Genomic DNA, 12479 nt, shown 5'->3' with positions numbered 1-12479 from the left:
CCCTCATAGCAGAGTCAGAGAATTGCCAATAATAAATGGATCCTAATCCAGAGAGTGAAGTATGAAACCAGGTGAGAATCTTGTTCTGGAAAATTGACTTACTTACAGAAAGCAGCATTGCAATTCCCCCTCCGACTGACTAACCAAACATCCCAGCAGTGTCTCTTTATAATATTATACGATAATCAATTGAAATAATGGAGCTAAATCAAGACAAATTAAAACAATTTTACAGGTAGCAGCCCTTCAAAGAGGCAGTCTCTCTTCATATTCTTTGAATTAAAATTATGGAACCAAATTGAGCCAAATTAAACAGATGGCGCACCTCAAAGGGTCTCTTAACTGAGGAAAAATCTCAAAGGAAATTTTCTAATTTAAAGAAGAATGTAGGTTTGGTCAGTCTCGCTTTATAATCACAAATGAACAGGTTATGGCACAGTGGTAATGTCCCTACCTCTGATCCAGAAGGTATGCCATAACATCTCTCAACAGGTTGATGAAAAATAACTCTAAGTGCTCTAAGTACTTAATTAAACACTATAATTCAGCTATGTTTTAACAGTAAAATTAACATTTTGTTAACAATGGATCCAAGTCCCACACCAGAGAGCATACCATTCAACTTGATGCTCTGGTTGAGGAATGAAGGAATGTCAAAAAAATTTTAAAACACCTGTCTTTCAGCTAAGGTCCAGTCTGTCCTGTGAAATATGTATGACACTATTTCAAAGTGTACTGGCCATTCTTGAGGAATCCTGTGTCTCTACATGAGAAGACTCAGTCTTCAGCCCCACCTGCTTCAGAGAAACACAGAATAATATCTCTGAACAGATTAATAAGGGAAATCACACTGCATTTCCCATGGCCTATCCTCCTAACCTTCACACCTTTGGACTGTGGGAGGAAACTGAAGCACTCAGAGGAAATCCACACAGACATGGGGAGAAACTCCACACAGATGGTCGCCTGATATTGGAACTAAATTTGGGTCCCTGGCACTGTGAGGCAGCAGTGCTAAACACTGAGCCACCATGCTGCCTTAAGAAGCCAGAAAAATACCTATTGGTCAATATTTACCCCTTAACCAACAAATGGCTTAGCATCTCAATGGAAACTTGTTGCATTAGAATAGCAACTGTAGTTCTAAAATATGTCATTTGATGGCAAGTACTTTCGTACACCATGACATCATGGAGGGAGCTATATAAATGCAAAGCGTCAAAGGTCTTCATTGTCAGTAATCTGATGCAATGACACTTGGCTCTGCTGGTTATCCATTAACATTTCACTGCAGCATTGCTATGGTTACTTGCAAAGCTGAACGATATATTGAGATTTATAGATGGTTTAATGGAGTGTCAATCATGTTAACACCTCAGCACCAAAGTTCACAAGCATGCTGAGTGTTTAGACAAGCTGTCAATCAAAGCAAATGCTGCTTTAAACATAATGGAGGAGCACTTTGCTGTTGACTAGACAATGGACGAGTAATATTGCAGTAATTATGGTTGCAGCTGAATTATGTCAAAAGACTTTTTTTAACCAATTGATGTTAATATAGCATGTAATGACTCAAAATAACTTAAATAAAAGATTTTAACATAGGAAATATCATAGTGATTCGAGAAAATACTGATGAGCAAAATTAAGAAATAATGGAGTAAACGTGAAAGCTTGATCACAGGGGTGCTTTAACATGTTAAAAGCTGAGGGAATGGAGATGGATGTGTTTATGAAGGGAATTCCAGACCTTTGGATCTTGGCAGTTGCAGATACAATTTTGACTCAAAATGAATATGATATTAGTGAGGGAGATAGAGAGCAAGAATCTGCTGGTCAGTGAACTTAACTTCTATCACAGGGAAAATGTTAGAAGCTATATTAAAAAAGTTATAACAGAACAGTTGAATCAGAACAATGCAATCAGGCAGAGTCAACATGGTATTGTGAAAGGACAATTGTGTTTGACCGATCTATTGGAATTCTTTGAGGACGTAACACATACTATAGATAAAGGAGAACTGGCGAATGTGCTATACTAACATTTCCAGAAGGGATTTGATAAGGTGCCAATTCAAATCTTATTGTAAATGGTCTTGGTAAATGGAGTAGCATTTTAGCATGAATTGCTGGCTAACATGGGGCAGAGAGTGATGTAAATGGGTATTTTGTTAATGGTAGGATGTAATGAGTGGAGTTCCACATGGATTAGTGCTAGGAGTTCAACTGTTTATAATTTACACAAATGATGAAGGGACAGTTGGTATGGTTCCCAAATTTGCTGACGATGCAAAGATAATGGGATGCTAAGTCATTAAGGGGACACACAGAGGTTCCAAAAACATATTGATAGGTTAAGTGAATGAGCTAAAATGTGGAAAATGGAGTACAATGTCTGAAAATGTGAAGCTGTCATTTTGGCAGGAAAGATTAAAAGAAAGCATGTTATCTAAATGGTGAAAGCTGAGATTAGAGGGATCCAGGTTCTCCATGCATGAATCACAAAATGTTAGTATGCAGTTACAGCAAATGACTAGGAACGCTATGTGAATGTTATCCTTTATCATGATGGTATTGGACATAAAAGTAAGGAAGTTATAATTCAATTATATGTGGCACTGTTGAAAATGCATTTGAAGTACTGTGTACAGTATTGGTCATTTATTTAAGGAAGGAAGTTAATGTGTTGGAGGCAGTAGAAGGATGTGCACAAGACTAATGGGGAGGTTGGCTAATGAGGAAAGGAAGGACAGGGGTTAAGGAAGCTAGGTTGAAGTTTGGAAGTGTACGGGCCATCTCGAATGAAACATGTAAAATTCTGCAGGGTCTTGACAATGCAGATGTGGGCAGGATATTAATGAAAGAGCTGGTCACAGACTTCAGGCACCAAGGTAGACAGCATGCCCCTATCTACATCAATGGAGCTGAGGTGGAGATGGATGAGAGTGTCAAATTCTTAGGAGGGACAATCACTAACAATCCTTCCTTATCCACTCAATTGTACGCTACAGTCAAGAAAGACGCCTCTACCTCCTTGAGAGACTAAGGAAATTTGGAATGTTTGTAAATTTTATTAATTTTGATAGATGCATCATAGAAAGCATCCTATCCAGATACGTCATGCCTTGCTATGGCAACTGCTCTATCCAGGACAGTCAGAAACCACAGAGAGTTGTGATCGCAGCCCAGTCCATCATGCAACCCTTGCACTTTCTGCCTCCTCAAAAGTACCTTTAAAACAAAATTACATTCAAAAATACCAAAAGAAAAGCCATGAAAGAGACTTGCTCTGCATTGTCCCATTCACTGGAGATGGGGTAGACTGTCAAAGCAAGCATTATATATCTCATATTCAGAGCTTAAAGCTATTTTTAGGCCAACTATTAAATGTACATAAAAAGGTGCCTGACCCAGTTTTGGATCACACGCTGTTGGGGTACAGGTTAATAGTTAGACCACTAAACCTGGTGCTGGTTTTCCCTACTTGGTTATTTATAACATTGGTACAGTGATTTCCAGTTTCATCTTTCCAGTTCTTGACATCCCACTTTGAGAGGGGTGTACAGCATCAGAAAGAGCCAAAAAAGCTTAACAGAATGGTTCCAGGGATGGAGGACTCTAGTTCTGTTGATAGTTTAGAGATGCTGGAGCTGTTCACCTTAAAGAGTCAATGAGAGGAAATTGGATAGTTAAAAACCATGGAGAGTCTAGGGGAAGCAAATAGAGAGGAATTGTTCCCATTGCTAATAGTGTTGACAATTAGCTGATACTGATGTAAGGTAGTTGGCAAACGTAGTGATACCAGGCAAAGCTTTTTGCATTATAAGTGGTTGAAAGCTGGAAGGCAATGTCTGAGATTCTACTGGAGGCTGATCAAATTGGGGCTGAAGGGAATTAACAACTGAAGTGAAATAATTTGCAGGCTTACAAGGAAAGGACAGAAGAGTGGGACTAGCTGGTGTCGATTTTTGAATTGACATGATGCACTAAATGGTCTCAGTCTGTGCTGCAGCTATTCTTTGGCTCTGCATGTTTGTATCCAACCCTTAATCCTCTTTCCCCAAGTGAATCCATCAGATCATTCTCATAAAAGCAAAATACTACAGTTTAGATAAAAACAGAAAATGTTGGAGAAATTCCATCCTCAAACTTTAACCAATTTGAAACATGAACTCTTTTTCTCTTTCTGCAGATGTTCCCAGAGCTGCTGAGTTTTTCCAGCACTTTCTCATTCCAGTCCACTGCATCTTTGAGCTGCAACACTTCCCTAAATGGACTTTGGCAAGAGCTGCAATCTGGCAGTAATGAGCTCCAAGTGCATTGATTTATGTCAAAGAGTGAGAAAAGAGCCAGACTCAAATTGGTGGAAAACCCTAATTTTTTTAAGTGAGACTATAAGAAATTCATAGACTGGAAAGAGCTGTGCTTTACATTAATTTTCCTCCAGGGGTCCCCCTTAGCTTGCTGACTGAGCTATGAGCTAACACTGAATTAGCTTCATGTTTGTCATCCCTTTTATGGGGGCAAACAAAAATTGATGTGCCCTTTATAAGACAAAAGAAAAACCTGCTTGAAGAAGGATAATACTCAATATTTAAAAACAAAACTGCTGAGAACTCACCAATAAAAAATGCACGATAAATGGCTGAAATGTAGGGGTTGGAGGGAGGTCCTGAGAAAAGTTTTGTCCTCAGGGAGATGAAATGAGGGGAATTTTAATATAGGTAGTGTGGGTGAATGTGTCTCCCCCCCCCCCCCACACCCCAACAAATTAAGTTGGTTTCTAGAACAGCTCTGGGATTGTCCCAAAAATTGCAATTTGTGCAACAACCATTAACATTTTCCAGTTTACCATAAATGGAATGGCAGCTCCTCTTGCTAAAGCTTTAGGAAGTTCCAAGTTTCTAATTCCAATTGATTTACCATCACAGAATCACCATATTTCCACACCACAGAAGAAGAAATGACGATACTGGCTCTCCAAATGAGCGTCCCATTTGGTATTATTCTCCTGTCTTCCGCCGATGACCCTGTGTATTATTCATTTCGAAGAATAATCTAATTCCCTTCCCAATTGAACCCATCTCCACCACATTTTCAGGCATTCCACTCAAGACCCAAGTATGCACTATGGAGACGAGGATGAACTGCTGTTTGTGACTGACAGTCATGCATCGTCCAATTAATAAGTTCTCTTTAAAATTGGTGAAGGAAGGTTGGGCACCATGAGCATGAGTAAGAGAGTAATCATTGCAGGAAGTGTGGTGGCAGGAAGGTCAGAGGTCATATGACGCTATCTCAATGGAGGAACACATCCATCCAACCTGGATGAGAAGTTGTCTTTGAAAGAATAAACCTTTCCTTGGTTGTTTTTATGTTGTGGAATTCTCCCTTGGGAGGAACCTAAATTAAATCCTTTTTGAGTATAGTCCATTTCATCTCTCTCATCTGAAGGCCTGAAATGGAGTCTGAGCTCAGAATTAGTGGATTGAGAGGTATTCGTACTAGAAAGTGACAGCATACCTTGATTGCCATGAGATAATGCAGTCTAGCCCAAACCCTATCACCACCCAATATCTGTTCAACAGTTGCAGAAATGTAAAGTTTAGCTGTACTTCCCAGCTCAGAGTTCATGAGGTTACATTGGTATTTTGCAACCACTGCAGCTGATATTGAGCAAGTGAGCATAGACTAAGGATTGGTCAGGAATTTTTGAGATTTAACAACATAAGATATATGAGCAGAATTAGGCCATTTGTTCCATTGAGTCTGCTCCGCTATTTGATCATGGTTGAAATGTTTCTTAGTCGAAGAGTGTGGTGCTGGAAAAGTACAGCCGGTCAGGCAGCACCCAAGGAGCAGGAGAATCAACGTTTCGGGCATAAGCTCTTAATCAGGAATGAGGCTTGTGGGCCAGGGGGCTGGGAGGTAAGTGGGAGGGGTGGGGCTGGGGCGAAGGTAGCTGGGAATGTGATAGGTAGATGAAGGTGGGGGTTTTCACCCCCAACAGGTTTAGAGATTCCAAATAAACCTGTTGGACTGTAACCTGGTGTTGTGTGATTTTTAACTCCTCATATGACAAGCCTGCAGCCCCTGAGCTTTCTGGTAAAACTCCTCTGGACCCCCTTTAACGCCAGCACATTTTCCCTCAGATACGTGGCCAAAACTGCGTAAAAATATTCCAAATGCAGTCTGACCAGGACCTTATACAGCCTCAGCAATACATCCCTGCTCCTGTATTCTAGCCTTCCTAAAATGAAAGCTAACATTACATTTGCCTTCCTAACTGCATATTGACCTTAAAAGAGTCTGAAACTGCGACTCCTGAGTCCCTTTGTGCTTCAGATTTCTGAAGCCTCTCCCCATTTATAAAATAATCTACCCCTCTATTCCTCCTACCAAAGTGCATAACCTCACACTTGCCACATTGTACTCCATCTGCCACTTCTTTGCCCACTGTCCTAGCTTGTCCAAGTCCTTCTGCAACCTCCCTGCTTCCTCAATATTACCTGTGGTTCCAACTACCTTTGTGTTATCTGTATACTTAGCAACACGGCCCTCAGTTCCTTCATCCAGATTATTAACATATAACATGAATAGTTGTGGTTCCAAAACTGCCTACTGCAGAACTCCATTAGTCACTGGCTGCCATCCTGAAAAAAACTCTTTTATACCTACTCTCTGCCGTCTGCCAGTCAGTAAATCCTCTACCAATGCCAATACCTTGCCCCTAACGCTATGGGTCCATCTTATTTAGCAGCCTCCTGCACAGCACCTTGTTAAAGGTTTTCTGGAAATTCAAATAAATCACATTCACTGGGCCTCCTTTGTCTAAGAGTTCCAACAAATTTGTCAGGCATGATCTCCCTTTGATGAAGCCATGCTGACTTAACCCTATTTTTCCATGCATTTTCAAGAATTCGGGAACCTCATCCTCAATAATGGACTCTAAAATTTGACCAATGACCGAGGTCAGGCTGAACATCTTGTAGTTTCCCATCTTCTGCCTGCCTCTCTTCTTAAACAGGGATGTTATATTCACTATTTTCTAGTCCTCTGGTACCATCCCTGACTCCAGTGATTCCTGAAAGATCACCATCAATGCCTCCACAATCTCCTCAGCTATCTCCTTCAGAATTGTGGAGTGTAATCCATCCAGTCTGAGTGATTTATCTGCCTTCAAACACTTCAACTTCTTAGTGATGGTCATTGCAGTCACCTCTGCCTCTTTTCTCTCTTGAAATTGTGGTATGCTCCTGGTGTCTTCCACAATGACGACTGGTAGAAAATACCTATTCAGTTCCTCCACACATTCCTATGTCCCCCATTACCACTTCTCCAACCTCATTTTCCAGCAGACCAATGTCCACTCTTGAATCTCTCCACTACCTTTTATATATCTCAAGAAAACCCTTGTAATCTTCTTTAATATTACTAACGAGCTTACCCTCATATTTCATCCCCTGTGATATTCTTTCATATTACTAACGAGCTCACCCTCATATTGCATCCCTTGTGGTATTCTTTCATATTACTATGAGCTTAACCCTGTATTTAATATTTTTGTGCCTTATGGCTCTTTACAAGGTATTCTCCGGTGGTTTTTAAAGGCTTCAAATTCCTCTGGCTTCCCACTAATCTTCACCACATGGTTTTCTTGTGCTGTTATGCTGTCCCTGATTTCCCTTGTCAAACATGGTTGCCTCATCCTCCTTTTCGTATGCTTCTTCTTCCTTGGGATGAATTTCTGATCTGCCTCCTGTAGTACTCCCAGAAGTCCCTGCATTGCTGCTCCACCATCTTCCCTGCTAGACTCCCCTTCCACTTAAGAGAAAGTGAGGACTGCAGATGCTGAAAATCAGAGTCGAGAGTATGGTGCTGGAAAAGCACAGCAGCTCAGGCAGCATCCGAGGAGCAGGAGAATCGACATAAGCCCTTCATCAGTCCCTCATGTCCTTATAGCTTTGTTCAATTGTAGTCCTGTTACATCTGATTCCAGCTTCTCCCTCTGCAGGGCAAATTCTATCATATTATGGTCACTGCACTTAGACTTTTCAGACCTGTAAGCAGAAATGTTATTAACACAAAGTGCCCTTCAGGAACAAAAGAACATAGGAGGTACAATAGCATGCAAGAATATTTGGATAGGAGGGTCTCCCGTGGTGTTAATTGATGAGATGGATTGTTGCATCTGATTCAGAGGAAGTCCCACATCAGAGAACTACTTACCATCAGCCTATCCCAGCAGTGGTAGTAGCACAATGGCCAGGAGTAGGATTATAAACAGATCCCCCAGACTCTATAAATCCAAGAATCCAGGACCTGGTAAAAATATGGATGGTCTCATCGTGGGGACATGGGTGGGGACCCAAGAAGGCTGTTGGAAGGTTGGATTTGGGAGTACGGATGGATAGGCGAAGGTGAGTCCATTCATAGAACATAGAACATAGAACAATACAGCACAGAACAGGCCCTTCGGCCCACGATGTTGTGCTGAAAATTTGTCCTTGCTTAAGCACCTATCCATGTAACTATCCAATTGCCGCTTAAAGGTCACCAATGATTCTGACTCTGCCACTCCCACAGGCAGCGCATTCCATGCCCCCACCACTCTCTAGGTAAAGAACCTACCCCTGACATCTCCCCTATACCTTCCACCCTTCACCTTAAATTTAGTTCCCTTGTAACACTCTGTTGTACCCGGGGAAAAATTCTCTGACTGTCTACTCTATCTATTCCCCTGATCATCTTATAAACCTCTATCAAGTCACCCTTCATCCTTCGCTGTTCCAATGAGAAAAGGCCTAGCACTCTCAACCTATTCTCCGTTCCAGGCAACATCCTGGTAAATCTCCTCTGCACCCTCTCCACATCTTTCCTAAAGTGAGGCGACCAGAACTGCACACAGTACTCCAAATGTGGCCTTACCAAGGTACTATGCAGCTGCAACATCACCTCACGACTCTTGAATTCAATCCCTCTGCTAATGAACGCTAATACATCATAGGCCTTCTTACAAGCTCTATCCATCTGAGTGACAACTTTCAAAGATCTATGAACATAGACCCCAAGATCCCTCTGCTCCTCCACCTTACTAAAAACCCTACCATTAAACCTGCATTCCGCATTCTTATTTGTCCTTCCAAAATGGACAACCTCACACTTGACAGGGTTGAACTCCATCTGCCACTCCTCAGCCCAGCTCTGCATCATATCTAAGTCCCTTTGCAGCCAACAACAGCCCTCCTCGCTATCCACAACTCCACCAATCTTCGTATCGTCTGCAAATTTACTGACCCACCCTTCAACTCCCGCTTCCAAGTCATTAATAAAAATTACAAACAGCAGAGGACCCAGAACTGATCCCTGCGGAACTCCACTTTTAACTGGGCTCCAGGCTGAATATTTACCATCTACCACCACTCTCTGACTTCGACCGGTTAGCCAGTTCTCTATCCAACTGGCCAAACTTCCCACTATCCCATGCCTCCTGACTTTCCGCATAAGCCTACCATGGGGAACCTTATCAAATGCCTTACTAAAGTCCATGTATACTACATCGACTGCTCTACCCTCATCCACATGCTTGGTCACCTCCTCAAAGAATTCAATAAGACTTGTAAGGCAAGACCAACCCATCACGTGCTGGCTGCCTCTAATCAAGCAGTGTCTTTCCAGATACTCATAAATCCTATCCCTCAGTACCCTTTCCATTACTTTGCCTACCACCGAAGTAAGACTAACTGGCCTGTAATTCCCGGGGTTATCCCTATTCCCTTTTTTGAACAGGGGTACAACATTCGCCACTCTCCAGTCCCGTGGCACCACCCCCAATGACAGTGAAGGCGAAAAGATCATTGCCAACGGTTCTGCAATTTCCTCTCTTGCTTCCCACATAATCCTAGGATATATCCCGTCAGACCCGGGGGACTTGTCGATCCTCAAGTTTTTCAAAATTCCCAACACAGGGGTGGCACGGTGGCACAGTGGTTAGCACTGCTGCCTCACAGCACCAGAGACCTGTGTGGGTTTCCTCCGGGTGCTCTGGTTTCCTCCCACAGTCCAAAGATGTGCAGGTCAGGTGAATTGGCCATGCTAAATTGCCTGTAGTGTTAGGTAAGGGGTAAATGTAGGGGTATGGGTGGGTTGCACTTCGGTGGGGTGGTGTGGACTTGATGGGCCTGTTTCCACATTGTAATCTAATTTGGGCGGCACGGTGGCACAGTGGTTAGCACTGCTGCCTCACAGCACCAGAGACCTGGGTTCAATTCCCGCCTCAGGCGACTGACTGTGTGGAGTTTGCACGTTCTCCCCGTGTCTGCGTGGGTTTCTTCCGGGTGCTCCGGTTTCCTCCCACAGTCCAAAGATGTGCAGGCCAGGTGAATTGGCCATGCTAAATTGCCCATAGTGTTGGGTAAGGGGTAAATGTAGGGATATGGGTGGGTGTGCTTCGGCGGGGCGGTGTGGACTTGTTGGGCCGAAGGGCCTGTTTCCACACTGTAAGTAATCTAATCTAAAAAAAACATCTTCCTTCCTAACAAGTATCTCCTCTAGCTTACCAGTCCGTTTCATACTCTCCTCTTCAACAATACGGTCCCTCTCATTTGTAAATATTGAAGAAAAGTACTCATTCAAGACCTCTCCTATCTCTTCCGACTCAATACACAGTCTCCCACTACTGTCCTTGATCGGACCTACCCTCGTTCTCGTCATTCTCATGTTTCTCACATACGCATAAAAGGCCTTGGGGTTATCCTTGATCCGACCCGCCAAAGATTTTTCATGCCCTCTCTTAGCTCTCCTAATCCCTTTCTTCAGCTCCCTCCTGGCTATCCTGTATCCTGGCTATCCTCCAACGCTCTGTCTGAACCTTGTTTTCTCAACCTTATGTAAACCTCCTTCTTCCTCCTGACAAAGACATTCAACCTCCCTCACCGTGGGCGACATGGTGGCACAGTGGTTAGCACTGCTGCCTCACAGCGCCTGAGACCCGGGTTCAATTCCCGCCTCAGGCGACTGACTGTGTGGAGTTTGCACGTTCTCCCCGTGTCTGCGTGGGTTTCCTCCGGGTGCTCCGGTTTCCTCCCACAGTCCAAAGATGTGCAGGCCAGGTGAATTGGCCATGCTAAATTGCCCATAGTGTTAGGTAAGGGGTAAATGTAGATGTAGATGTAGATGTAGGGGTATGGGTGGGTTACGCTTCGGCGGGGCGGTGTGGACTTGTTGGGCCGAAGGGCCTGTTTTCACACTGTAAGTAACCTAATCTAATCTAAAAAAAAGGTTCCCTCACATGACCATCTCTTTCCTGCCTGACAGGTACATACATATCAAGGACACATCGTATCTGTTCCTTGAAAAAGTTCCACATTTCAATGACATCCTTACCTGACAGCCTGTGCTCCCAATTTATGCTCCTCAGATCCTGTCTTGCAGCATCGTATTTACCCTTCCCCTAATTGTAAAACCTACCCTGTTGCACGCACCTATCTCTCTCCATAACCAAGGCGAAAGTCACAGAATTATGGTCACCATCACCAAAATGGTCACCCACTAACAAGCCCATCACTTGTCCCGGTTTGTTACCAAGTACCAAATCCAATATAGCCTCCCCTCTGGTCAGACAATCTACATACTGAGTTAGAAAAGCTTCCTGGACACACTGCACAAACACTGCCCCATCCAATCTACTTGATCGAAAGAGCTTCCAATCAATATTTGGAAAGTTGAAATCACCCATGACTACTACCCTGTGACTTCTGCACCTTTCCAAAATCTGTATCCCAATCGGTTTCTCCACATCTCTGCTGCTATTGGGGGGCCTATAGTAAACACCCAACAAGGTGACTGCTCCTTTCCTATTTCTGACTCCAGCCCATACCACCTCCCCTCGAACTGCCTTTCTGCAGCCGTTATACCATTTCTAATTAGCAACGCCACCCCGTCCCCTCCTTTTTTACCAACCCCCCCCCTAGTCTTACTGAAACATTTGTAACCAGGAACCTCCAACAACCATTCCTGTCCCCCTTCTATCCACGTTTCCATGATGGCCACAACATCGTAGTCCTAAGTACTGGTCCACGCCTTAAATTCACCCACCTTATTTCTGATACTCCTTGCGTAGAAGTATACACACTTGAGCCCATCTCTGTGTCCGCAAGTATTCCCTGTCAGTGCTACCTTCTCCACAGCCTCCCTATATTCTTGGACATCCTGAAAAACAGCTAACCTACTTGCTGGACTACAAGTCCGGATCCCCTCCCCCTGCCAAATTAGCTTAAACCCCCCCGAAGTTCAACCAGCCATTAAATCGAAACAGCTTTGTGCAGTACCTCCAACTTGATTTTATTTGATTTCATTTATTGTCACGTGTACCTAAGTACAGTGAAAAGCTTTCTTTACGAGTCATATAGGCAGATCACACTGAGCAAGGACATACAGATCATCGGGTGAAACAAATATTTGGATGGAGGCATACAGAT

The sequence above is a fragment of the Chiloscyllium punctatum genome, chromosome 41 (assembly GCF_047496795.1).
Source record: "Chiloscyllium punctatum isolate Juve2018m chromosome 41, sChiPun1.3, whole genome shotgun sequence".
NCBI classification, from domain to species: domain Eukaryota; kingdom Metazoa; phylum Chordata; class Chondrichthyes; order Orectolobiformes; family Hemiscylliidae; genus Chiloscyllium; species Chiloscyllium punctatum.
Note: the sequence above shows the minus strand (reverse complement) of the source record.